Below are 8507 nucleotides of genomic sequence, written 5' to 3' on the forward strand. Positions count from 1 at the left end.
TTGAACATTGAGAGGTAAAAGATCCATTGAATATAAGATGACTTTTGTTCTTGTGTTTTGTTGTTTTGTTTTTCAGTGTTTCCTCTCTTTTTTTTCTTGTCTTCCACTTTTTCTTATTATGGAGAGCTACACATATCTAACTAAAGCACACCTGATCCATGTGTTTTCAATCACCTAACATGCATATGAAGATTGGATATGAAAACACCAGAAGAATTTGATACATTCAAGTTGTGCAGTTGGTAAAAAATATTAAATACAATCTTTCAGAAGCAGCAAGTCAGTCTTGAAGGAAGCAAAGCCAACATGCTTCTTAAAAACAAGAATGGTGAGACTTCATCTCACCTATTTTTGGACATGAAGTCAAGAGTGACCAGTCAGTGGAGAAGGACAACATAAATGAGGAGGGTCTTCTGTGAGATAGATAGACACTGTGGTTACGACTGTGTGCACAAGATTTGTGAGTGTGACACAGAACCAGGAAGCAATTCAAAGAGTTGCAATGATTTGGAGGCAACTTGACGTCACTTAACAACAACATGCTGTATCTACAGGCAGCTGGGGGTAGATCAGGGTGAGATTGTACATGAAGGGAAAGGCAGTAATGGCCAGCAGGGTAGGCTCCTGCAGAAATGGGGGAAGTGGCACCCGGAGTTCAAGAAGAGAGGTTGTTCTAAACGCGATGTCCTATCCTCTGAGACCTACAGGGAAGGAAGGCAGGAGTACCAGGTGGAACCTACAAAAGTTCCTAAGAACATTTTTTTTTCATTTTCAAAAATGTTGTTGTTGTTGTTGTTGTTAGGTGCTGTCATGTATGACTCATAGCAACCTTATGAACAAAATATCTGAACCCTGTTCCATCCTGTGCCATGCTCACACTTCTTGATACACAGGAGCCCATAGCAGTCAAACCTCATGTCAGCTGCCTTCCAATCAGGGCTCTCACACTAAACTACTATGAATCAACAGAAATAGTGTGCCCAGTGAGTGTTAAGAGATGACAAAGTACCTTTTAGATTCTTATTAATTGTGCCAACTGGTTTGTATCGCCAATCCCAAACCCTACACACCTCCTCCCTCCATTTCAATAAAGTGTTTCTAAGTTCGTTTTGCTCCTGCAACAATACATATCCTTAGAAGTATTTTGGAGTGCTTTCAAATTATCATCTTCATTCTGATTTTTTATCACTCAGAGAGGTAGTCCCAGGGAGAGGGAAATTCCTGGAGGTGAGACATGAAAACATTGAGATTCATTATCTTTGTAATTTTCTTCATCCTTGTAGTAGGTAGGGAGTTGATATATTTTTCAAGTGTTCTTCTCCAATATCTCAGATAATAAAGTTGTAACTTCTCCTAAGATATCATTACACCAGAGCATGGATTTCTGGCTTGTTTTTCTGACTCCTATAACTGTATGCAGTCAGCATTACCACATACACAAGCATAACAATCCCTAAATCTCACTGCTTTCTCACCAATTGTGTAACGTTTTATTTAATGGTTGTTTACTATGGAGTTTAATCAGAAAATATATGAAAGATGTACTATAATCTACAAAGTCCATTATTTATTTTCTTTCCATGTAGGTGAATATTTTGGAAGGAGGAGTGGTATCTACTTCCTAAACAACATGCCTTTGGAAACTCTTTGAACTTTGAAAAATGACCATAGTTACAGAAAAGCTTCAGACCTTTTGTTCATGGGGTAGCTATGAATCATGCTCGACTCAACGGCAATCAACAACAACAACAGGTGAATATTACCAAAGTACTGAAGAGCAACAATGTCAGTCTGGAGACTAAGGTGAATTTGGTCCAGACCACGATCTTTGCAATTACTTGCTATGCATTGGAAAGTTGGACTACGACTAGGGATGACAGAAGGAGAATTGGTGCCTTTGAGCTGTGGTGCTAGGAAAACAAGTGCATCCTAGAGAGGTTGAGATGAGGTTGTTCCTTGGAGGCAAGGATTATGAAGCTTTATCTGGCATATCCTGGACATGTTGCAAGGAGGGACCAGTCCTTGGAGAGGGACATCATGCTTGGGACAGCACAAGAGATGAAGACCCTTGATAAGATGGATTGATTTAGTGACTGGGGTCATGGTGATAGGTGTGTTAGAAACAATAAGATTGGCACAGGATAGAGCAGGTTTAAGGTCTGTTTTACATAGGGTCACTACGAGTCACAGGTGACTCAATGGCACATAACAACAACAACAACTCAATTTTAAGTTTGCTGAAGGTGGTTAATCTTACTGTTAGTTGCTGCCAAGTACAGTACAACTCATAGTGACCCTATGAACAACTATTTTATCTTTGTTATCTTCACAATTTCTAACACATTCAAGACCATAGCTGCAGTCACTGTGTCAAACCACCTGGTTTAGAGTAGAGTTTGTACCTCATACTCATGTTTCTCTTATTTTACCTGGCAGGGTGCTTAATTAGATATTTCTTGAGTGAGCCAATGAATAAGTGAATCTATTGAAGAACTGTGAACAGGTATATCAATTAATAGCCATGAGATTTTACATTAAGCTTTCTTGTTAAATGGCAATTAAATGCATTGACATTCATTATAGCCTGAATATATTGAGAACGTAATTACTCACGTGTTGCTCATGCAATCACCAGTTATTTCAATGACAACTTGATGTCTTTTTGACATACATATTGTACTTCGATCAATGGCTAGTTAACTGCTAATTGATCTTTTATTAACATATGATAACTCTCTTATTAAATCTAAATTAAAGTCTTAATTGAGACACTATCTGCATTGTTTAAACATACAATTCTCATAACATAATGAATAATCGACAGAAAAAACTAGTCACATACTGTCACTTTTCTCATTGACCTGAAAACAGATTTTATTTTAATTTGAAAATTTCTTTTCAGCAGCAACTACAACCAGAAATGCACCAATGCCATCAAATTTCTTAGTTTTACCCCAAGAACTAATTGCCAATCTCTTTTTCTCCTCATTTCTCAACCACGACCACATTGCCACCAGGGTTATGCCATAACCACTGAGTACTAACACTTTAAACATAAATATGACCAAAGTAGCTACAAAAGAGTAGAATGTATAAATGGCTAAATGGAAAATCAATTTGTTCCGTAAGTTTCACCCAAATCACAACAAAATTATTTTATTAAAGAACAAAAAGAACTGAAGTCACTAACATTAAAATAGAACAAATTAAAACAAAAAATATAATTACAGAATACTTTGAGGAACTGCATTCCTGCAAATTTTAAAACCTATAAGAAATTAATAAATTGCCTACCTAAACTAACCCAACTAGGGTAGAACAATTGAACAGACCCCACAAATTAAAAAGAAATTGAACATTTCACAAGCCCTTCTAACATTTTAGTACAACTGGTGATTTCAAAACCAAACATGCAGGGTACTGACACCAGATAGACTCTAATTATTCTAGAACAAAGTGAAGGAAGGAATATTCCTATATTTGTTTTATGAAGCGAACATAACCTTGATACGAAAGCAGGGAAAGGCACCATTTAAAAAGAAAATTTCAAACAATTGTCCCTCATGAATATAGATACAAAAATCCCCCCAAAAAGGGGAGCTCTGGTGGCCTAGTGGCAAGGAACTGCAACTACAATCCCAGAGGCGCATGGTTCGAATCCACCAGATGCTCTGCCGGGGAAGGAGGGACAATCTCCTCCTGTACCAGTCAGATCTGATTTGACGGTACACTCACACAAAAATAATAAAATAATAAAAAAAAATCCCCAACAAAATCCTATCCAATGAATCCACTAATGCATAAAAAAAATTACTACAACAACCAAGAGGGATTTTATACCAAATATGCATGGATGTTTCAATATTAGAAAAGTAATCAACATAGTTGAGTACATAAACAGAACAAAGGGGGGAATATACAACAATATCAATTTGTACAGAAAAGACTTTTGATTAAATTCAACACCAATACCTCATAAAAACTCTCAGTAAAATAGGAAGATAATAAATTTTCCACATAACTAAGTTCATATATGAAAACTCAGTAGTCAATATTATTCTCAGTGGAGAGAAACTGAAAGCATTCCCACTGAAATTTGGCAAGAATGTCCTCTATTATTACTCTTGTTAAACATTGTATTGTAAGTCCTCGCCAGGGAAATAAAATCTTTACAAACTGGTAAGAGCAACTAAGACTGTCCCTCCTTGCAGATTAATCTGTTATCTTAGTGGTAAGGAATTATACTCTCAACTCAAAGGCATGTGGTTGAAATCCACCCACTACTCTGGGGGAGAAAGATTGGCAATCAACTCCCTTGAAATTTACTGCCTCCGGAAACCTTCTGGAGGGTCCGCTATGAATCAGTTATGATTTGACTGTTGTCTAAAAATGGGGAAGTTGGACACTGAGGAACAATGTTGTGTCTTTCAGAAAGGGCCAGAGAGAAAGAATAGCACAGCCCCTCAATGCCCCAGAACAGAAAGCAAAGAGCCCACAGACCCATCCATGGTGGTCTAAATTGACACAAACAGCAAGAGGTTTATTCATTCATTGTTAACTTGAAGACTCAACAGGGGAAGCAAGTTGGAAATTGGGAGCACAAAGAACCCATCACAGTACAAATCCAAGCTTATCCCAACAGTCCAAAGGCACAATTCCTCAATTAGTCAAGGCTCTCTTTTCAGTTCAGCAGTCAAATCCAAATCATCCAGCACGGTTTACACCAAAGCGGTTCTAAGTGAGCGTCTCTTTAAGTGTTTCAGGAGAACAGCAAAAACTTTGAACTATGGCCAGCACAAAAGCACGAAACCTCAGATCACACATTGCCATAGTTTCTCTACAGCAATGTCACCATCCCTCTAGCAGCAGGGTCTCAGTCCCACCAGGGTCTTGCTGCCACAAACCTTGCTCACCTCATGTCTTGCTTGCTAATGTGGGAAGCACTCTTTGTCTTCTCCTACTCCCACAGCTGTTGATGATTTGCAAGACCATGCTGATTTGCAAGACCATGTGTCTGCATTTAAAGTAGCTGGAGAGCAGAGGCTAAATGGCTAAAACAAAAAAAGCCAACTTTGGGGCTAGCACTACAACTGTATACAACAACAGCAATATATAGAAAATCCCAAATATTCAGCCAAAAAACCCTACCAGAACTCATTGAGATATTTAACAATTAAAAAGGGTAAAGATACATATACAAAAGTTAGTCAGAAGCTTCTGCACCAACAGAGAACTCCAAAGAAGAAATAAGAATAACAATACTATTTAGAAAAGTTTTAACACAGGACCTGTGTTGTGTTTTCACAAAAATCTAAGGTGATTGGAAATATCATGGCTTGGGTCAAACATCCGTTAATCATTAAAGTTATGTAATTGCTTTCCATGTAAGTAGTAAAAGAGATGATGTGAGGAGATGACAAAAATTAACTTGGTCATTAGATTCAGTTCTTCATGGTTTAAAATGACAATTAAAAATAAAAATGAGCTTAACTTGGCAATTAACAAATAGGTCTGAATGTATATGAAATAGTTCCCTGCTTTCAAGAGGCACATTTGGGGTATTAAATTAAGGACAAAAGATAAAGTTCATGTCCTTACAACCCAGTTTCAGGACATACCCTTGTTTTGAGATAAGATCATTGATAAACTAAAAAAAAATTCCCTGCAATCATATCTATACCTAAGGTGTTTTGTTTTGTTTTGTTTTTTTAAATCAGAGGGCATACTAAAGAGCCGGAATCAATTCAATGTCAATGGGTATGGTTTATTGCAACTCTGGCAAGACATGCTAAGTATTTGAAAGTAACTTAAAAAAAAAATTAATCTAAAAGGGAAGCTTATCTAAATTCTTTTATATTTAGAAATTCCTAAAAAAGATGTACTTTCACTTCAAGCAAAAGTCTACATAAAAATAGTCACATGATTAAAACTAACAGTATTCAGAAAAGTTTTAAATTTTACATTGCAAATAAAAAACAAATAGATGACAATAATTATAGAAAAAGCTTACTTTCTCTGAGCTTATACACACAAACAACACACAGAATCAATGCTGACTGTGCTCTTGAATCTTGATTTTAGCTCTGAAATCAATTGTATTTTTTTCAAGATTACAGAGTAAACATTAAATACTGCAAGAACATTGGAGAGTGTTAACTTTTTTTTTACTTAATTGCAGTCAATTTTTTTTCAGGTAACATAAAATGTTATTTTTTTAAATAATTAGAAAGCATATATAGCATTATTTGGGGTTTATTTTATTACTTACACCTCTTGACATTGATGTTTATTAGCATCTTTCCCCTTTCCTTTCTTGTACATTTGTTGTTGTTAAGTTCCGTTGAATTGAACACCACTCATATCAACTCTATGAACGAGACCTTGCCCTATTCTGTGTCATCCTCAACATCTCTGATATACTTGAGCCCATTGCTTCTGTCACTTTGTCAAGCCACCTTGTTGAGGGTCTTCCTTTCTTATGTTGACTCACCATCTGTTGTCCTTTTCCACCAGCTCCTTTTAACAATATACCCAAAGCATGAGAAGAAGCTTCTCCATTCTGACCTCCAAAGAGCACCTTCGATAAGGATGTTCAGTACTCTTCCCCAACATCACAGTTCAAAAACATTGACTATTCTTCTGTCATCTTTACTCATTATCCAATTTTCAGAAGCATAGGAAGTAAATGAAAAGGTCATGGCTTGAATCAGGTGTATCTCAGGCTTTAAACTGAAATCGTTGCTCCTCAGTAATTTGGAGAGGTCCTTGACAGCATATTTGCCCAATGTATAACATCGTCAGATTTCTTGACTGCTGGTACCAAGGATGTTGACTGTAAATCCAAAAGATTAAATCATCGACAAATTCAATTTTTTTCTCCATCTTACATAATATTGCCACTTGGCTCAATGATGAGGGGTTTTATCTTCTTGGTGTTGATATACAATATATATTGAAGTCTGTAGTCTAATCCTCTGTAGCAAATAGTTCTAGTTCTCTTCACTTTCAGCAAGCAAGATTGTGTCACCTGCATAACCAGGTTGGCAATAAGTTTTCCTTTAGCCCTAATGCCACATTCTTCATCATAAAGACTAATTTTGCAGATAATTTTCTCATTTTATAGACTACACAGGTACAGAGAAAGGATACAGCCCTGCTCACACCTTTCTTTATTTTAATTCACACAGTTTCCTTGTCCTGTTCACACAACAGCATCTCGGTCTACGTATAGCTTTCACATAAGCACAATTCAGTGTCCTGAGATTCTCATTCATCTCAATGTTATCAATCATTTGTTGCAATCCATACAGTGAAATGCCATTGCATAGTCAAGAAAACACACACATTCTTCTGTTATTCTCTGCTTTCCATCAAGATCTACCTGACATCAGCAATGACAATGCTTTTTACTATGTTAAGTGCTTATATAACTTGAAAAAGAGGTGTACATTTCCCATGACTGTGCTATGAAGTGCATCTGGGCACAGTACCTGGGCACAGGATTACTTCTGCTTTATTCAGCTCAGATAGTAACCCAGTGTTAGATCACAAGGTATGTGACCTTTCATATATAACCATACAATGGACAGTTGTTGTTATTGTTGTTGATGATGATGATGATGTTGTTAGGTGCAATCGAGTCAAGTACAACTCATGATAATCTTGTGAACAACAGATCTGAACACCATCCTATCCTGCACTGCCCTCACACTTCCTGACACACTAGAGCTCATGGTGGCAGTCACCATGTCAAGCAAGCCACCTGGTTGGGATCTTCCTCTCCTTAACCAACCCTCTCTCTGCCTTTCAAGCATGATGTCCCTCTCCAAGGAATAGCCTTTCCTAGCAACATGCCCAACACACATGAAACAAAGCTTCATATTTGCCTCCAAGCAGTACTCTGGCTGCACTTTCTCCAAAGCATATTTGGTTTTTTGTGTTGTTGTTGGATTTGTTGTGTGTTTTATTTTATTTTGGCAGTCCACGTGATGTTCATTACTCTTCCCTAACACCATAACTCAAAGGCATCAATTCTTCTCTGTCATCCATATTTATTGTCCAGTTCTCAGATGCATATCAAGTGATCAGAAAGACCATGGCCTGGATCAGATGCACCTTAGTCCTCAAACTGATGTCATTGTTCCTCAACAATTTGGAGAGGTCCCTGACTGCAGATATTCCCAGTGCAATATATCTCTTGATTTCCTGATTGCTGGTACCAAAGGTGCTGATTGTGGTTCCAAATAAGATGAAGTTATTAATATGGACAACTACATGGAAAATTAAATAAATCAATATGGATACACACACATATACCTCAACATGGAAATATCTGGAAGATTAAACATTAAAGGGGCAAAGCAATGAGAGTACAACATCATTTTCATTTAAAAAAAATTAATGAAACTACTTTAGGCAACCTTTTCAAAGGAAGTTTTTATGTAGTGATAATAATGTTCTTTTATTATAGATATATGATGTTGTTTTATATTATACATATCTTTATA

This window comes from Elephantulus edwardii, unplaced genomic scaffold (assembly GCF_000299155.1).
Source record: "Elephantulus edwardii isolate Elephantulus edwardi_28Jun2011 unplaced genomic scaffold, EleEdw1.0 scaffold00027, whole genome shotgun sequence".
Lineage (NCBI taxonomy): Eukaryota > Metazoa > Chordata > Mammalia > Macroscelidea > Macroscelididae > Elephantulus > Elephantulus edwardii.